This window comes from Plodia interpunctella, chromosome 10 (assembly GCF_027563975.2).
Source record: "Plodia interpunctella isolate USDA-ARS_2022_Savannah chromosome 10, ilPloInte3.2, whole genome shotgun sequence".
Taxonomy (NCBI): Eukaryota; Metazoa; Arthropoda; class Insecta; order Lepidoptera; family Pyralidae; genus Plodia; species Plodia interpunctella.
The window spans coordinates 3,303,288-3,322,987 of NC_071303.1; the positions used below are offsets into that span (position 1 = coordinate 3,303,288).

Genomic DNA, 19,700 nt, shown 5'->3' on the forward strand with positions numbered 1-19,700 from the left:
TCATGGCAATCTTTTCATAGAACAAGTTCAATTATATTTGACCGTTAGTTAAAATCGGCGAAACGAATTAAAACTCAGTTCAGTCTTCGACGAGATGAGTGTAGTTTGAGATGCTTTAATAAAAAAAATAATATCCTCCTAATTTATGTTTTTATACATATTTCAATGATACATATTATATGGTCTAAACTAGCGGCCCAACCCGTCTTCGCCCGGGTAAAACCGTAAAAAAATACTAAAACCTTCCTCAGGAATCACACGATTTGTTGTTGAAAACCGTGTATATGTATAAATCCGTCCATTTTTGAGTTTATCGCAGACATATTCATACTTATAAACAGACGCCACAGGAACTTCTTTTTATAATAGGTATGTAGTAAAGATAAGGTGGGTGTACTACAAGTAAAAACTAAATAAACTTTATACATAATTTAAGTCATTCTTTTTCTATGTATAATGATTGGTAAAAAATATGAAAAGAATTTAAGTGACGTGCTAAATTGGCAGTAGCCAATTTTGGGCAATTGTTTAAGTGTGAAAAATATAAACAAACAGGCATTTTCCATACAAATTATGTCAATGGCGATACGATTACATACCTACTTGTAAAAACTCGTGCTAACCACACCAACTGATAAATATTTTGATTGCCTTGCTCTAGATCCATTGATTTGGCTATCGTCTTTCATATTTTATGCAACTCGACATTGGAATTAATTTTAGGGATTTTCCTCTGTTATTTGCTCAGTTGTGAAAATATAATTATGACATATGTCATACATAACAAGGTCGCCAAAATATTATCTATTGGTTTTTTATTAATAAATAAATAAATAATCGCTAATTCCTAATAATAGCGTAGTCAAGTGGAAAAAGTGAAACTACCTCACAGAATTCGTCTGTAAAATATTCAAGTACGAAAGTAATTTTAATAGACATATTTCAATTTGGTGTACAAAATGTCCGAGAAAGCCCGTGTTCCCATGTCACAATGCCCTTTCATTTGACAGGTTACGTAACGGTTGGTAACAATGCGCACGAATTCGGTGGATATGACATGTCATATTTAAAATCGAGAGTGAAAATTAAAAATACTGGCAAGCAAGAGCTAACAAAAAAAATATCATGAACTTCGTGTAGGTATAACATTTAAATTTTATTTTAAAGTAGACGATGAAAATTATTAACACCGGCAAGCAAGAGCAAAGTAAAAAATATCGTGGATTTAAAATGTTGATTTTGTTCTATTTTCGAACTAGTTGTTATGTAGTGAAGGCAAAATATTTCTTCGTTTTATTTTATAAGATTTTATCACAAAGAAAATAATCGCTACGTAATAATATATCGGGATTTGTTACCTTATCTTATTTGGTTTGGGTCCCGCCGTAGACTACGATCTACTATCACGTATACTACGATCACGAGTCGACTAAGGGTTAAATAATTTACCGAGGCTTCTGACTATGATGCCCCAACATAGTCGCAAACACCTTATGTCCAAGTTTTGCGTTAATATCAAGTATATTATAGTTGATGCTATATCTTGGTTATTATTGTTGTCTCATTTAAACAGAGTCGTGAAGAAAGTGATTATCAGCTATTCTGTCACGAACGCTAATTCCGAGAATTTCGTTATAATGAGTGCAATTGCTACTAGTACAATTGATATAATTAATATGTAGGAGTGTTTGTGGCAGTTATGTATCTTTATAAGTTCACCTTTTGTGAAAAAATAATACATAATATTTTTAAAAGGATAATATTTTTGTAATATGTGACATGAAAGTACAAATAAATATTAACTATGCTTGTTATCATATAGATTAAAAAAATAATACTATATGAGCTGTTCAAAAAAATATATTTATTGAGTAATAAAATTTTGACGAAATAAAAAAATGCAGACTAAATCAAGTTGTTTGTTTCTTGAATCCATGTCTAAACGTCTCGTTTGAAGGCATGTTTTAACCTCACCGCTTGTTCCTACGGACGGGAAGCCAATACTAATGAGGCAAACAATGCACATGAAAAGTAGGTGCCACAAGTCTATTGTTCAGCAACGACACACGAACGTACTTTTTTTGACCTCCGTACTTTTGTTTTTTTAGGCGGCCGGCTCTGTTTGTGTCAATAGCCTTTTTCGGGAGCTTGTGTATTGTATTTTAGGACAAGTTTAAAAATTTATAGCTTTACTAGCTTTTGCCCGCGGCTTCGACCGCGTTAATTTTCCGGGATGAAAGGTACCCTATGTTCTTCTCCATATTTCAAACTACATGTATGCAAAATTTCATAAAGATTGCTTGAGTAGATAGAGCGTGAAGAGGTAAGTATAAAACCCAACAAACATACTAAAAGGCTACAATTGTATTCTTGAAAAGGCACATTCCTTGACTCATATTAGTTAATAAAAAAAATATTTGAGCTACGGTTATTTCAAACACCTCGTTATCACGCTCAATTCCAAAATGTTATGTAATAATATATAAAATAAACAGCACCTTTGTATTTTATTGTTATTGAGCAGAAAGTGATAAAATTACGCAATATTTGTTACGGACACAATTATTTTACGTAGATGTAGGATTTTTAACAAATATTTTTTTTTTTCCAAAACCGTTTCAAGTCATTAAGTTATGTAAGTAACATGAGAGCATACGGTGTTGGTTTGTTTGTGTGAATGTTTGTATATGAACTAGTTCGGTGGAATTCAAAGAGGCATTAAAACGTGTCCCCGGCGTCACTAACTGTTACGCAAAGAATTAGAGAAATTTATTTGTTGAACAATTTTTTTTTCATTTTAATTACCTACATTACCGATTAAATAGATGTTTTACAATTTTTATACAGAAAACTAAAATTGTTTCTTTTTGACAGTTAGCTTGGTCCTAAAAAGAGGTAAAAAATTCTTTTTAATTTATTTTTTGCTGTTGAAGTAACTGGTAGTAAATTTTATACATACTACGTCTTTATTCCTCACGGTGTAGACAGAGTCAAGAATTTCGAAAATTGAATGCCACATTTCGTTTGAAGTAATTTTTTTCAAACTGACCTGACTACAATAGAAATAAAATCGACTCGTGACGTTAGCGATATCGTAACAGTCCACATTCGATTACAGTAACTGAGTGTTTTAAAATGTAATTTAATAAAAGTGTCGAGTTATTGAACTCTTCTTCGATGCGTCAGATGCCTCCCGTCCATCTGCCGGAAGAAACTTTGTGTGGTGCAAGTGACGAGCGCAAGCGATTTTCACGCGGTCATAATTTAATACAAGCTCATTGTTGCGAAGATATGCGTCAAATGAGTATCGCGGTTGTCTATTTATTAGCAACTTTATGTAGCAAGAGGACAAGCTATTTTCATAATGGTTGTGAACGTTGAACGTCATACAACTACCACTATATGTATACTACCACTATATATGTTACCGTTGTAACTGTTAAATTAATCTTTTCTTTCGCTGTATTTTTAAAAGATTTTGAGCAATTATGTTTATATGTTACAATTCTTTTTCACTTTTATATTTCTTGCCACAAACGAAACATGGATTTAGGATAATTTTGAACATTTGTAAATACTTTGTGGTATAAATTTTACAATTATTTATTTTATTTACATACGTAGAAAATATTTATCGCTAGAAGTTTATTAATTAATCCTGATATTACTTTGAACAGAAATCAAAGTTAATTTTCTTGCGTAACCGCGTGGCAACCCATATTTTTTGTTCGTCTAGTTCACTTTTATAGGTATCGGAAAGTGATTCAAGTTACATGCAGGAAAAAATGTTTCTTCCAATCACTTTCATCTTTATTTATAGTTTGTGGGTATTTATATAATCGTATTTGTAAATTCAAGTATGTACCTAACTATTTGTAATACATAAATACGAAATAAAACTATTTACGCCACATAAATAAGAATTATATATTGCGTATTTAAAAAATTAATGATTACACTTACATAACAATATAAAACTACTCTTATCGAAACTTTCTTAAAAAGGAAGCCGTATCATATCTGATACTCACAATCGTTACATATTATAAAACAAAGTCCTCTGCCGCATCTGTCTGTCTGTCTGTCTATCTGTCTGATAAACTCAAAAACTACTGTACGTATTCTCATGCGGTTTTCACCAATAGATAGTCTGATTCTGGAGGAAGGTTTAGGTGTAATCGAGCGAAGCCGGGACGGGTCGCTAGTCATATTATTATATTTCATATTAAAATTATATTTCAACCGCGAGTAAACAAAATCAGATGATTTATCAGTATGAGAATAAAATAAATAAAAAGCACCCAAAAACGAGTTTCGTACGCAAACGATTTATCTGGTTTCGTCAAGATGGCCGCGCTTGCGCCTCTTACTTTCGTTATTTTCACTCTCGTTCAATGTAATCAAAGTGCGTTAACATTACTCAATTTAGTTCTTAACAATGGCGTAACTAACTAACCATACGACCTGGGGCAAAACGGATCTTGGGCCCCAATCCACATAACTCTACAGAAATCACTTTAATTCATTGAAGTATGGACTTCCATACTAATTTTATAAATGTGAAAGTGTATTTGTTTTTTAATTCATTGCTCCGAAAGAAAGACGTAAAAGAAGACTTTTACGTCTTTCTTTCGGAGCAATGAATTATATTGATGAGACTATTAGTCAGTATGGACATTGAGTAGCTAGCTAACAATTGTAAGTGCAAAAAAGATCTTGGGTGCACCACCACAATATTAATAATTTTTATATATTTTTTTTGTGCGAAATGTGACTGTTAATGATAAAAGGGCATTGGTCGGGGCTTGTGGCCCCTGGAGTTCGGGAGCCCCGGTGTATGGAATCGTCTAGTCTTTTAATAGCTACGTCATTAGTTCTGAATGACTTTGAATATTTCTATCATGATGGCTTCCGTGGTAGGCGTTACCTATATGTTTTACTCAAATATTGATTGCTATAAGTGCTAATTAATAGTACGTTTCGTAACTAGTTATTTTTGACATTTTGACGTTTCACATCGTTTGTGCTGTATCTAATTACTGTTTTGTTTTGATTACAGATTTTCTGGACGCGAGAGAAGCCATCGCTTGTGACTCAGGTAAGTTATTTTAAAATAATTATATAGTTTGCGATTTGTGAAACTTTTGAACAGGTTGCGTTACTATCATGCGCGTAGGAAAAAAGGGACTACGGCAGAATGGTTTGCTGCCCAGTAGAATGTTTAAAAACAATCTGAAAAAACAATTAACCCGTTTCAATATTATAGCGTGGGCTAATAATGGTCTTTAGGAAACCTGCAGAGATTTTCATGTTAAAGTCGGCTTTGGTAACCCTAGATAAATAAATATGTTAGGACAAATCACACAGATTGAGCTAGCCACAAAGTAAGTTCTACTGTTCTAGACTTGTGTTATGGGATACTAACTCAACGATACTATATTATATAAAATGTCTAGATCATTATTATTGAGTCATAAATTTATTTAAGCAGTAATTATGATGCAAGGACTTTCCCAAGGCAGAAAATCTTATCATATGTTAGTATTAACATAACTATTTAATGCAATTTACCTATAAATTTGTAAGCTAGCTAGATTTATGAAAAAATAGCAGTTCGTTCTAGCCGCTGTAAATTTATGCAAAAATAATTAATTTCAATTACAGTGATACATTTTGTGGGTTAAAAGGTCAAATATGGTGTTGGATCTATTGCGTTAAATATCCTTGTAAAATTACAAAATTGTAAAGATAATATAATTTTACAAATTTGAGGTGACCATATATACATTATATATGGTTATCTTTATTACTATTTACAATATGAACGACATTTGTTTGTTGTTTTACTTAATCTCAACTGTTATTGTATAATAAAATCATATGTTGTTGTATATTGTTGCGTGCGTCATAATTTTTGAATGCAAAAAGCATCTCATTGTTTGTAAATAAACTTCAGATATAGGTTTGTTATGTCATTTCAATTTCTATCTACTAAACGCGCTATCTACTAAACCAATCTTCTTGAAATTTTGCATACATATAGCTTGACGTACGGGGAAGGACATAGGTTACCTTTCATACCGGAAAAATAACTGCTCCCATGGCAAATCACGCGGGCGAAGCCGCGGGCAAAAGCTAATAAGTTATAAATAAAAATATAAAACTATTAAGTAACATATAAAACACAAATAAAGTAAATTTGTGTAATTGTTTTCGATGAAAAAGAAATTGTTCAAATAGGCTCTGTATCGTATAACAAGCGACGCCATACTTTTTCAGTTCTGTCTAATATCTTATTTCCATAAAAAAAATATAAATTTATAAATCAATCAAGGATGTTCACACATCCCATGGGCCATTTGTTTTCTCTTTGATAACCTTTATCTGAATAATCTCATTAGTGTCGGCATTAGAAATAATTCGGGCACATAAATATTCATGTGGTTGCAAAAAACGACGATTTCGATTTTGCTAATGTAAACTAATTTTAAAACAACAAGTTAGGAAACTTATCATGATTAATATGTGCAATATTAATTAGACAAACGCCACAATTTTTAGATTTTTTATTATTATTTTCATTAATTTTTTATAGTTTCGTGCCCAAAGAGTACTACTAACTACTAATAATAATAATACCATATTGTTTTATTCATTCATAGCATTAATGGATAGAAAAAAAAATGGGATTCATCCAAAATGGCCTTTTCTGACCAGGCTGTTATTATGCACTATTTGGTTCAATAAATTCAATTTTGTTAAACAATTAAAAAACCCCGACTTTCAGTATTCATTTTGAACGGCTGAACCAATTTTCATGAAACATTCGGGATAAAATTATCTATGACACAAAAAATCGGTTCATTCGTTTGGGAGCTACGATGCCACAGACAGATACACAGATAGACACGTTAACACTCCTCTTTTTGCGTCGGGGGTTAAAATTCATTGTAATACAGTAGCATGTCTACTAATCACCAGCGGCTGGTAAAATAATGGTTTATTAATACCGCGATGACCTTTAAAGTGTGAGAACGTCTAGACCGGCATTTCACGATTGGGTTCCAGTGTTTAATCAAGTAGAGAGGTAATAAGATTTCGTTCGTCTATTCGTTGTCTTATTGACAACATTTATGGTGTCTATATTCTTTAGGTATTTTATAACTATTGGAACTTATGACTCCATGATCAGGTCTGCTTCTTGACCTTATTTAAGAGTTATACCGGCTTTTCTGTCTTTTCTTCTCCAATTCGCACGATCTTAGTTTTAGTAGTCAGACCACAGGCCAGCTCTTTCAACTGTCTCGAAGTATACCAAAAAAATACTCAATTCAACACTCTGTTTTAACGTGAATAAAGGACAAATAAACACTTTCACAATCGTACTATTAGTATGGATTTTCTTGGAGAATTTTATGAGACAGGCCGCAGGCCCCTCCATATACGATCACAGTTGAAAAAAAATGAAATGTAATTTTCTAGTCTATATTCATTACAGTGTTGTCCTCACCGAGCTATATTTTGTTCATCTAATAAGCCGTAGACAAACGAAAGCTTACCGAAAATTAAATATTCTAATAGATAAATCAAAAATTAGTTCAGTGGAATCAGTTTTAGTTTATCAGAACACAGATCGGTTGTTCAACCTTCATAAAACTATGTATCCGATACGCACGCCTTCATCGGAAGTGTTCAGGGGAAGTAACACGATAAGTATATAATATCAAATATCCTTGTGAGATAAATGTTGGACATAAGTATTCATTTAACAAAAATTTGAAGAGAATAATAGTCTAGAATTTAATTTAATTTGAAGAGGATAATTCTCTTGATGGCTGTTAAGCAACTTAAGCAATGGTTGGTTATGGAATGGGTGACCGAAAAAGTTATCTCGTCTTGCTTGGTGCGTCGAAAGGCACGTTAGCCGTTGCTTGGTTCACCTGTTTTTGTAGTCCTATGAACCCAGCATGCATTTGGTTTGCGAGATGGGTAATGACCATAGATAAAAGAATGACATCTTCCATACCAGCTATAAGGAAGACCATCAGAGGGAACTTTAAAAATAGACTTGTGAGTTTGTATTATTAAGACAATTATCCACAGCGAACTCATTTCCGTTTATCAAAATTATTTGCATCAACATTGTTAAGGTTGAAGTAACATTAACAAAACCTAACATAACCAAACGATTTTCCTTCTTGTATGTACTGCAGATTCAATTTATCAACTTCGGACTTCGATCTAAGATAAACCATTCACGGCCAATTCAATACTATCTGCATTCGATCTAGGCATTGTATCGGAACTTTCGTTTCGATTGTGTCAGATTTCTTACCTCTATGACCCAGACCTTGTTATATAAGATGTTATCGTGAAAGTGCCAGGTGCTATACCGACACAACACTCGAGGCGTTTTCTTTTATAACCGGTTATAATTCCTTCTAATTGTTTTGAATGGCTTTTATTAATTGGACGCAGATCATAGTGTAGGAATATTGAATTAAACATCATCCTATGCAATTAGGTGGTGATAGTTCGAGCGAAAGTACTTACGAAAGTATTCGTTATACAATATTGCACATTTTGTTTGACAGATTGTTAAGTAGGTACTTAAGTTTTTAAATTAATTTTTTATTGTAGATATAAAATTGTACGGTAAAAAAAATTGAATTTCGAATTAAACTCAAAATTATTTCCAACACGAATTTAAATTTTATGCACCTTTCAAGATATTTTAGCACATTTCTTATCAACAAACCGTAAGTATGTTAAATTAACAAGCCGTAGATCCTGTTAAGAGTTGATAAAATGTACTTGTTTAATTCTGTAAAGACCCTTATGTCGTAGTCATAGTTGCCAAATTACAAAAACTTATCGTTTCACATGCGTTATCTGTAGCCGGAAATGCGAGCTAATATTATTCAAGTAAAACCAGTTGCTTTGACATCTTTTGTTTAGAAATTCATAGAGAAAATGAGAAAGAGTCGTGTTAATGACCTCATCGTCTCGTAATGTTTGACCCCTGTCTGCTGTAGTGTCGTCATGTGTGCGAAATTTTTAATAATTTTAAATTCTCTTTGTTTAAAATGGTATTTCGAAATATATTATTATCACTACATATTACAAAAAAGTCGCCCTCCGTTTTTAAGCTTTCTTCTTTCAAATCACACAATGTATTTTGATGCAGTTTTCGCTGTTGTTTAGACAATAGTTTGTCTAAACAACCAATGGTTTATAGACCTCGTTTAATTATACTAGGCCGAGTCGCTAGTTGTTAATAATTTTCAATTCTTTGTTTATTTATTATTGAAATGGTATTACGAAATAAGAAATAAAAAAATGTTTTCTAATTAAGAAATAATTTCATCATCTAATTAACAGTTAAAATTAAAAAAAAAAAATTCTAGTTATCAATAGTTTATTTCTGCGACATTAGCACAAAATAAGAGGAAATTACGCGTTTAATCGATTGCTATAATCGACAATCGATCATGGCGCCTACATTATGGTAACTTATAATTTGACGGCTGTCAAAACTCATATACTTAATCTGTGGACGGATATAAATACCGCCAAAACTCGTTTTACAACTTGTATGGATGATCCGAAAGTTAGTTATAATGTAACTGTTAAACATGATATAAGTAAATAATATATGAGGTTGAAATATTAATTTACGACTAGTTTATGTATTATCTAAAATATCAAGAAATAATTTTACGTAAATATTTTATGTATCAAAAATATATTTTTTTTGTATTTTACTAAAAGTATATTTACTTTTTCAATAGATAAATACCACATAAATACATACTTCTTTTCTGGAAATTATTGTAATGAAGTTGAAAAACGATGCAAAAATTTGCTCAAGTTTTATTTACTTTGACGATGAGAAAAGATTTTCAAGTCATATTAAAAATAGCTTCCTTGTGTACATTCTTTGTTGCAACAAACGGTTTGATTACACGGTCGTTAAATAATTAAATATTTAATAAAAAACAAGTAAATCCGGCGAAAACTGGTCACGTTAAGTGGGTCAAGCAACCAAGAGGAAGTTCAACGACTTATTAATGTAGGTACATAAGTATATTCTCAGGAAAGCACGTCTTTAGAGATATGCACAAAATATAACGGTCTTTCATACCTCTTGAAACTTTGAACGACAAAATCCTGCGAATATATGTGGAATACAGCAATTAGGATAAGGCATTATTTGAGAATATACATTTATAGGTTGCCATAAAAAATAACCTTTTTATCATAATTTAATATAAGTATACTAAACTCTAATTTAATATTTTTATATAATGTAGTCTTAAATGTTTAATATGATTATACTTGGCTCGACGGCAAAAATTGGAATCATTTTGAAAAAATATTATCTTGACGTATTTGCGCGTCGCTACTGTTGAACAAATTTCACATTGACCATAAATATATGGCTAGATGAGAGCGACCTATAACTTTGTTTCTTATATTCCCGCTGCAGCAGTTAACTTATAAGAAAATACAATTGTAATATTTACTTAGGTGTTAACCCCCCGCACCCCGGCCCCTAAGGTCATAACCAGTAACAACCGGTAACTCAACCAACCGAGACTGTTCTCATATGAACAATGTACCATTATCTCCCTGTATATTAGAACTATTCCCATTGAATATCAATTAGAATTCTGAGTTTTTTTAATTAACAGCTGTGTGTGTATGTAATTACTATTCCATATAATGTTGATTTTATTTTTGTTGGAATGTAGATTTAATTATTTTAGTACGCTGAATATTTTGTAATAATGTGTAATAATTTGCTAAAATTTTGTTAAAAAACTATGTATATATATATAAACCGAAATATCTAGTTATATAAAATTAATATAGTACGCTGGCCATTTTATAATAATGTGTAAATCTGAAATTTTGTTCAAAAACTATTATAACACTTAAATGAATTTGCTGCAAATAAATAAAAACTGAAATACCTTATTATATAAAATACAGTTGAAACCACAAACGGCTAACTATAAACTCATTTCAAAAAGGAAAGCAATAAATATAAAATAAAATAAATATAAAATTATATTTTCATTTTAGTTCTGTTATATATTAAAAGGTCTCATTTATTAATAAATGCAAATGCACATTATACAGTTGTTTAGGCGCTAACACCACACACATAGACAAGGGATGAGTTAGTGATGTGACATCTGACAAGTTCCATTAAACTCATTATTAGTGTGTGACGAACTCGACCCTTTATAATATGCGCGACAGGAGAAACTCGCAATGTTCCTATATAATCGACTAAGGCAGCTTTATAAAAGAAACTATTGCTCTTTATTCTGAATACATAACCTCAACAACAACAATAAATTTACAACAAACTTATACGACTACTTAATGGTAAACATAAATATTTCGTGTCTCGTTCCCGGTCTTAAATATCATTTACTTGTAGAATACATAACAACTAACTCATAAATGATCTTGCACAAATATGTGCGAGAACATAACACAAAAAATCGTGCTAGCTCCACAGAATATAAGATTTAGGTTTCTATAATGGCAAGGCAAATTGGCCTGAGATCCTGCCCTGTAATTGAGGTATTCGTTATTCGAGAGCCCTCAATACCGGTTTTAATAGAACGTCAGTTAAGACATGCGATTCTGCGGTCATGCAACATTGATGATCGTATTATGCAATTTTATCGCCGCGTTTTTGTTAAAAATTCAATAGCTATCCTATTTATTGTTTGTTGTCTAATTGTATGCAATTGAAATAGAGATCTTTGGAAATTAAGGTTAATGGATATAGGGGGAGAGAACGACCAAAATGTGATCATGAAAGCTAAAGATTTGTGTAGTAAGATGACGGTGGGAAAGATAAGGAAATGATCAATTTGGAAAAAGATTGAATCGGATTATACTATCACAAACCTTCAATTTAAAAGCTTTGTTTAACTTAATGTGGTAGGTCCAAAACCTACACCTATACTCACCACAGGTGTGTGTACTGTTCCACAATTTAATAAACAAGTGAGACAGCTATATATGGCCTTCGATTTCCGCAACTCTTGGCTCTGCTTATCCCGTAAGGAATACCTTACCTTACGGGATAGACAAAGCCAAGACGAGACGTGATAAGATGAGACGTCCTTCTCTGTACTCCCAACTTTATATGAGAAATTTCGAGACGATTGGTTGAATAAATAAAGTGTGAAGAGGTAACAAACAAACTTAGTTCAGCTTTTATAATATTGGTTACATTATATTTTGATGTATATGCTGCATATAATACCTATAGTCTTTGCCATGACAAGGTGTTTTGTGTAAACGTTGAACATTGTTTAAAACAGCTAATTATTATTAACCTTACTACATACAGCCAGCTGGTAGGAAGCACTTTTGACAGCTGCTAAAAAGTAACAGCTGTAACTTAAAAGTATAAAATTACGTCACTTTGGAATAAATTACGCTTGGCCGAAATAAAATGCGCGAAAATTTCAAATTGACAATAAAGACACCATATGCTTGAACAGACCGTTTACAATTTTTACCTATAATTGTACATTTTAATAATATACAAAACCATGTTATAATTATACTTATCAGTATTTTCTGGGATAACCTTGGTTACGAAAATGGTTCGTGCTTATAATAGCTAGATGCGCCTTCGGCTATGCTTCTGTGCAACACAGTGATGTTCCAGGCTATTTTCTACTCCTATAGTGAATTATAGCATGGGCACCATATTACCTTCCTTAATGGATGATGTAATTAAAACTTTTAATCCATTATACACAACATTTTTGTATATACTTATTTTAATTTTAGCTGTTGGTATAAGCTGCCAATGTCACTCTACGACCGTTCGACTATCTCTAGATCTATTTTTTATATTTCTAATATTACGTTTCTTCATAGTCGTATTCCTCATGGCTAAGGGTCGTGGTCATTACGTCGAATTAAAAACACACAACAACTTTCTTGGCGTGGTTTGCCATGCCTTCTCCATTTCACACACAAGTTGATTCTTATTGAATCAACCAGTGTGCAGGTTTCCTCACGATGTTTTCCTTCACCGGAAGCAAGTGGTGGTCGATGAAAACTACTATACATGACTCAGATTGGTATACAAACTCATGTGGCACGAGTAGGATCAGAACCTGGGACCTTTCGATCCACAGGCGGGCATCTTAACCATTACACCACCACCGCTTCAATATTACGTTTAGATTCACTTATTAGCATTTGTAATATTCGGAAATAAAAAATCTACAACGTGGTCTCTACTTTTAGAGCACCAGATCAGATTAACATTTAAAAGTCCTTGTATCGGGGATTTATGTAATATAAGGAACAATCATAACAACCAAGGCAGACGAACGGACATCCTCTACTATCATCCGATACATTTGTCCGTATGTCTGTTTAGATGAGCGTAGCGGACCGTGTATCCGGCGTATTGTCAGCACACGCAATATGGAATAATTAACTAGAAAAGCGATGAATTATATGTTTGCACATTCTTGTGATTATTGATTATCTGTAATTATATGTTGGAACGTAAATGTTGATCGCAATAGATTGCTCGTGAGCATAAGTTTTATTTTAATTTTATAATATTATAATTACGTCTGTCTGTTGAATTGATCTATGGATTTTATTTGAACTTTCTCTAAATATTGAATTCTTGCAGTTTAAGCAACAGTCAGCACTGTTTCACCCAGCTATTTACCTAGTTAACTAGTAATGTGTAGTCTTAGAGTGTCGATTTTGCAGAGGGTGTCGATTATGTTGATAATTTTTTTTTAAATAGTCCCTCTAAGATAAACATTTGCCGTTCGTCGTTGAATCGACACTATGAAAAATAATAACTATGAGAGCCGGCCCCATATAATGTGAAAAAGGCTCGTAAAGGAGATTTTAATTGCAGCTATGTAAAATTAAATGCCGATTAATTGATATCTCAATTAAACACAGGCTTGGCCACGTCTCGTGTCTCGAAGCAAAGAAAGCGTTTCACTTAACGCTCCGTCGCCTGTGCGTTGATCTTAATAAAAAAAATATTGAAGGATGTTCATCATCTATAAACAGTTTATCACAATTTATTTCGCATAATATGACGTTTCGGAGTGAATATATTTGTTATGTAATGATTAGGCATGTGTTTTAAATCTATCCATTTCATATGCCAAATTGTTTCGCAACATTAAAAGGTGTTACATTTTACTGATATTTTTTTTTAATTGTCGATATTATTCTACTTTCATTACTGGAAGCCTTATATTTATTGATGGATGGCGTTCAGTAGAAATAATTGGCCTTAAAATCAGACTTTTTATTTATACTTTAAACGTACTTACTCGAATCCGTGCTGCACTTATTACGCAACATGGGATATGCGGGATAAATCAGAGAAATGCGTATTTATATTCCGACGTAAGAAAGTTTTCAACAATATTTCACAATTTTAAACATTCCCTATGTAAACGGGATAGAGTTGAAAATGCATCAGACATTTATGAAAACGAGTTTAGCTGTCATATCAGCGTAGTCTTTTGTAAAGAAACTTGTTGACACGACAGCTGGCGAAAGTGATAATTGATTCTTCAGATTATGTGAACAACTTGGCATTATGATCGAGAATGTTAAGAGTAGGTATCGACTTGAAATTTAGACGTGATTGGACCAAAAAAAAATAGTACCAGCTTTTTCATTATGGTCTGTGTGGTCACTATTTGATCATATTATAATAATGTATGGTCATCGAAATTGTGTACAAAACAGAAGTTTTGAACACAATACAATATAATTTTGAAATAGATTGAACCATTGGGCAGAAGCCCAATGGTTCAATCTGCTTAAGAATTCATTTGCAAGGTTCCATCCGAACAAAATATATTGCCATTCATACATATATTGCAAGATAAAAACACAAGCTAGTAAATAGTCATGCAATCACCCTTGGCCAGGGTTGCCTACGTAAACCTCTAAAATTGCATTTCAAGCTTATTTCAATAGATGCATGTCAACGCTTTAGGAATTTGCGCAGAGCAAATAATAGGTATTGCAAGAGATAGACCGCTCCCGTCGTAGGATCTCCGACGAGCTTCCTATTATTTTTAGTTCTTTAATTAAGTATAAAACTATTGTAATTAGTTTCAATACATTTATAAAAAACGTTTCAATTAAGCACCCAAACAAGTCTAAGTTGATTACTTGGTTTATATGATAAGATATTGCATGACATCATAAAATAAATTACAGCAAAAATATAAAAAAAAACAATATTCAGTCGGTAAAGGTACTATACTACTAACTATATGATTTATATCTTTTGTATTAGAAGCCATTTTGAGCAAAATATGTAATTATGATTTATAACGAAGTGTATGTAGAAGTTTTATAGGCCACATTTGAATAAAAAAATAACCCATATTCGTGACTCGACAATCAGAAAGTTTATATCCATAACAAATTATTGTATTACTGTCTTGTACGAAATGAATGCTAATTTGAATGGTCGGAACTCAAGGATGTCATGATAAATATAGGACCTATTTTTTCCTCATGCAACAAAGAAATTACTCTTCTTTTTGTACCTAGTCTCTAATATTGTTCGGTAGATATATTTATATCTATATTTTCTACACATACTTATAAATTAAAAGCCACATTATATGCAAAACGCGACTATACGTGTGGTGTAGGGTATTTGGGGTTACTTTTTAGGTTTGCATATTTTTTAGATACAATTTATTAGAACTAACTTACAAATTAATAATTAAGATGTGATTTTAATTAAACTCAAATGAATTGATGGTAGGCCCCTATTATCAGTTTTACAAGATAAAACTAAAGAAGGACAAAATTACAGTTTCAAAGAAACCGACTCGCTTGACATCAATACATTACCAAACTTCGTGACTATCCTATTTGTGTACTATTGCTAATCATTCTATTTATTGCGATATACTAACACTATAGCACAAAGGACCCAAATGTTGTGAAACACGTCGACCTTTCCTGACTCATTGCAAAGTGCTGAGCGGTGAAATTGTACACAGAAATAACTGTATAGTCCATTTTCAATAACGAATTAGCAAATATTGAAAAAGGATTCCAAAACAAACATAACTTATAGCAGTACAAGCTAAAAGCTGAAAATAAAAAAATAGGTAGGTATTCGTTCTGTAAACTTTTCTTTGTAAATATAACAAGAAATCTTTACATATATTAAAACTGTAAGTGGACTATATCCGTATATATGAGACAATTAAAGAAAAATAATTAAGAGGTTACTTTATGTGACTAATAGAAGCAAAATCATTGTTTTAAGAATTTTTTTTTATCTATCTGTTTGTTTGTTGGCGCATCACGCAAAAAATACTGATGGAATTTGGTGCAATTTTCACAGTTGTGTAGCGGAAGGTCTGACTTAAACTCTGGTATACCTAGGTTTCATTGCGATACGTTGCTTAGACCCGAATAAGTGGACGCACGAAATAAACGCGAGCGAAGCCGCAAAAAGCTAGATTTTTAATAACATTGAGCTATTTACTTTAAAGAGTCAAAAACAAAAGTGGATCGAAAGAAATGGAGCATGAAGTGGCATTTGCCGTCCTAGTTGAAATAAAAGTTGTTACCTTTCTTCCGTTAGTCGAGGTCAACCGTGACCAATACAAATTCCTCGATCAAAACCCCATTGGCCCTGATCAGACCCAGTTGTTCATAAGACAATATCGTTCTTTGCAGGTCTTTGTTTTATTGAATGAAATCTTCTTCGAAATAATAAATTTGTTTTAAAAGACCGTAGTTTCATGCGAATTTGATTCAAAAGTATCGTGATCACTACATAGTAGGTACCAAAGTCGCTTTCCGCTATATGTCAATATATACCAAAACAGATTTTTATGTGGGTTTTTTAATAGATAGAGTGATTCAAGAGGAAGGTTTAGGTATGTAATTTATTATAATGTTTAAACTTTATATAAATAAATAAATATATTAGGTCAAATCACACAGATTAAGCCAGCCCCAAAGTAAGTTCGAGACTTGTGTTATGGGATACTAACTCAACGATACTATATTTTAAAACAAATACATATATAGATAAACATCCAAGACCCGGGCCAATCAGAAAAAGATCATTTTCCATCATGACCCGACCGGTGATCGAACCCGGGACCTCTCGGTCCAGTGGCAAGAACTTTACCACTGCGCCACCGAGGTCGTTTAATGTATGTAGTTATTATGATTTCACCCGAGCGAAACCGAGACGGGTTGCTTGTATAAATAATAAGTCTTTCAAGTTCGTTGGGCATTTGTCACTCTATAAAAGACTATCATTACAAATTTATTGGACATTTTTGTCTGTATTCTATGGAAGTTTCATTTTTGTATAGTTACCAATATGTCGTTCGTTCCAACTGCCAAAAGCAGTACAGTTCTACATTTATCGTAATAAACCATGCATGTACATTGTAGTAGGTACATTGTAAATTATTTTCTATTGTCTTTAATAATAGCTAAGCCTTCTCCAACTTTGTCATGTTAGTAATTTTTACTAGTTTAGTCATGCGGGTCTCGTTTAAATGACCCTGTCTACTTTCCATAGAACATAATGGTAGCATTATAAGTACATTAGATAGCTGAGTCTTCGCGCTTGTAAAGTCGGCTAAATCCAGTAGAAACTCGAATTTATAGGGCATTTGCATTATACATTGACTTCGTTGGAACACCATAAAATATAAGTATTATCTGTAAATGATGTCAAATACTCGGAATATCTTTCTCTCCGCTAAAATACATGTTTATTCATGGTTTCAGTCGCTTCCTAGTTAGCTTTATGGTTATAGCAATGGACCCTTTCTATAAAATTATTGTTCTTTATTTATCTGGAGCACGCCCTGTTCTAGATGTTTAGTGTACTATATTCTGTTTTACGGTATCTAAAACATTGTACAGTACTTCGTTTATTTAATATACTTGGATAATAATTAATTAAATTATTGTTTTTATCTCAGTAGTCAGTAGCTTTACGTCGGACTCCCCTTTAGCAAGACCCATTCTTCCGTTGCGTAAAACTGTGTCGTGTCTGGGGAATATTCTGTTTGCATATATTAACATCTATGAAATACTCGCTATAAATTAATGTTGATAAACGTATCGGCTCTAGTTCATATGCCGACTGCGTTTGCGAAATATTTGTCGACAAAAATCACGATTCTGACATTTGGAATAGTGCTGCGGTCGGCGCCGAACACGGCATTTGCGCCTGCGCATTCCTCCAGCTTGCTGCCAGGATTTTGCCGTGTTTGACCCCAAGGTTACATCCAGTGTAGACATCTATCACCTGTCACTATAGTTATTAGAGAAAATAAATTATGTCCAAAATCTTTGTTTCGTCAAAATCGTCATTTTAATGTCATTTCTGCAAGAATTATTTCTCTGCCTTTTTGTACATGTCGTTAACATAAAATAGGAATTTAAGAAAAATAAAAAGAAATAACCTTCAGCAACTGTCAGATTTAAAAAAATACTAGTTACTTGTTCTTCACTATTTTTACAAATAGAACGAGCACATAAAAGATATCGGTTCAAATCAGTTGCAAGTCAATAGATTCACAGATAACTTTGGAACCGATACGTAGGCGTCGGATTGCAAATCAAACATTTAGAGCACCATTCTCTTATACATTATGAGCTCTATGACTAACAACTTAAGAATAAGTGCATTTGCAATCAGATCGTAATGAGATGGACCCTTCTAATGCCCTTGCAGTATATGAAACAGTCTTTATAGTTCACTGGTCTTGGCGCTTACCCTATGAGGTCATGTGGCCTATTATGCTGATTTATCGATTTGATTATATGGATGACCAGATTGACCTAAAAGTAGTAAAGAAGGAAGACTTCAGGCAGACGGTAAATCGTAAAACTATGGCTTTGCTATTAAAATATATGCTTTATCCTTTAAGCGGTTGGGCCCGATAAGGCTTTGAGAAACACGCTCTGGAAAAAAATGAGGGAGTCTCAACTAGTCAAATGTATATTTGACTACATATTTTTTAATTATAAGGTACATACACGTTTGTAAATGTATGTCTATGCAGCAAATGCTGCATTTAGTTCTTCTTCACTAGCGTTTAATGTCATCAACTTGGTCGATGAAATAGAGACGATTTATTGTAATAATTTTTAATGATGTGTTTAAAATGAGGAAATTTGGTGGTTAGAAACTTAGATATCGAGGTACCAAACACTTTTGCAAGTCACTCAATACATATATTTTAATATTATTAACAATAAGGGCACGTTCATGGACAAGCCAGAGCGTCAAGGAATTCTGGTTGCTTTAGCATCATTCCACGGGATTATTTTGTAGCGGCCAGAGATGGTATGGTAAGCGTGGTGGCGGTAGGAGTTACCAAACTTTGGCGGTTTTGACTTACATCGCTGGTGTTTCCTTGCTGTATAAAGAAGCTCACATATGAACTACGTAATGCACATTTATTTTCAACGGCATATGTCTGATTTCGCCAACAGTTACAGCCGGTTTTGTTATAAACGAAACACATAAAAGTTGAATGCCAAAATCGTGCCGCTGTGATGTAGATATGTGTAATTCGTTTGCACACAACTCCAAAGGGTGGTCCGTACCGTAAATGCTTAACAAAATGTCAATCTCTGCTTGAAGCTGA

At 32.8% G+C, this 19,700-nt stretch overlaps 1 protein-coding gene across 1 annotated transcript in view; it reads left to right on the forward strand.

The window, feature by feature from the left end:
- RhoGEF64C (Rho guanine nucleotide exchange factor at 64C) overlaps positions 1-19,700 on the forward strand; it is a 151,200-nt gene that overhangs the window by 31,094 nt on the left and 100,406 nt on the right. Inside the window, exon 2 of the mRNA XM_053750399.2 lies at positions 5,060-5,098. The gene's annotated coding sequence lies outside the window, so the exon portion shown is untranslated. The remainder of the gene's footprint in view (positions 1-5,059; positions 5,099-19,700) is intronic.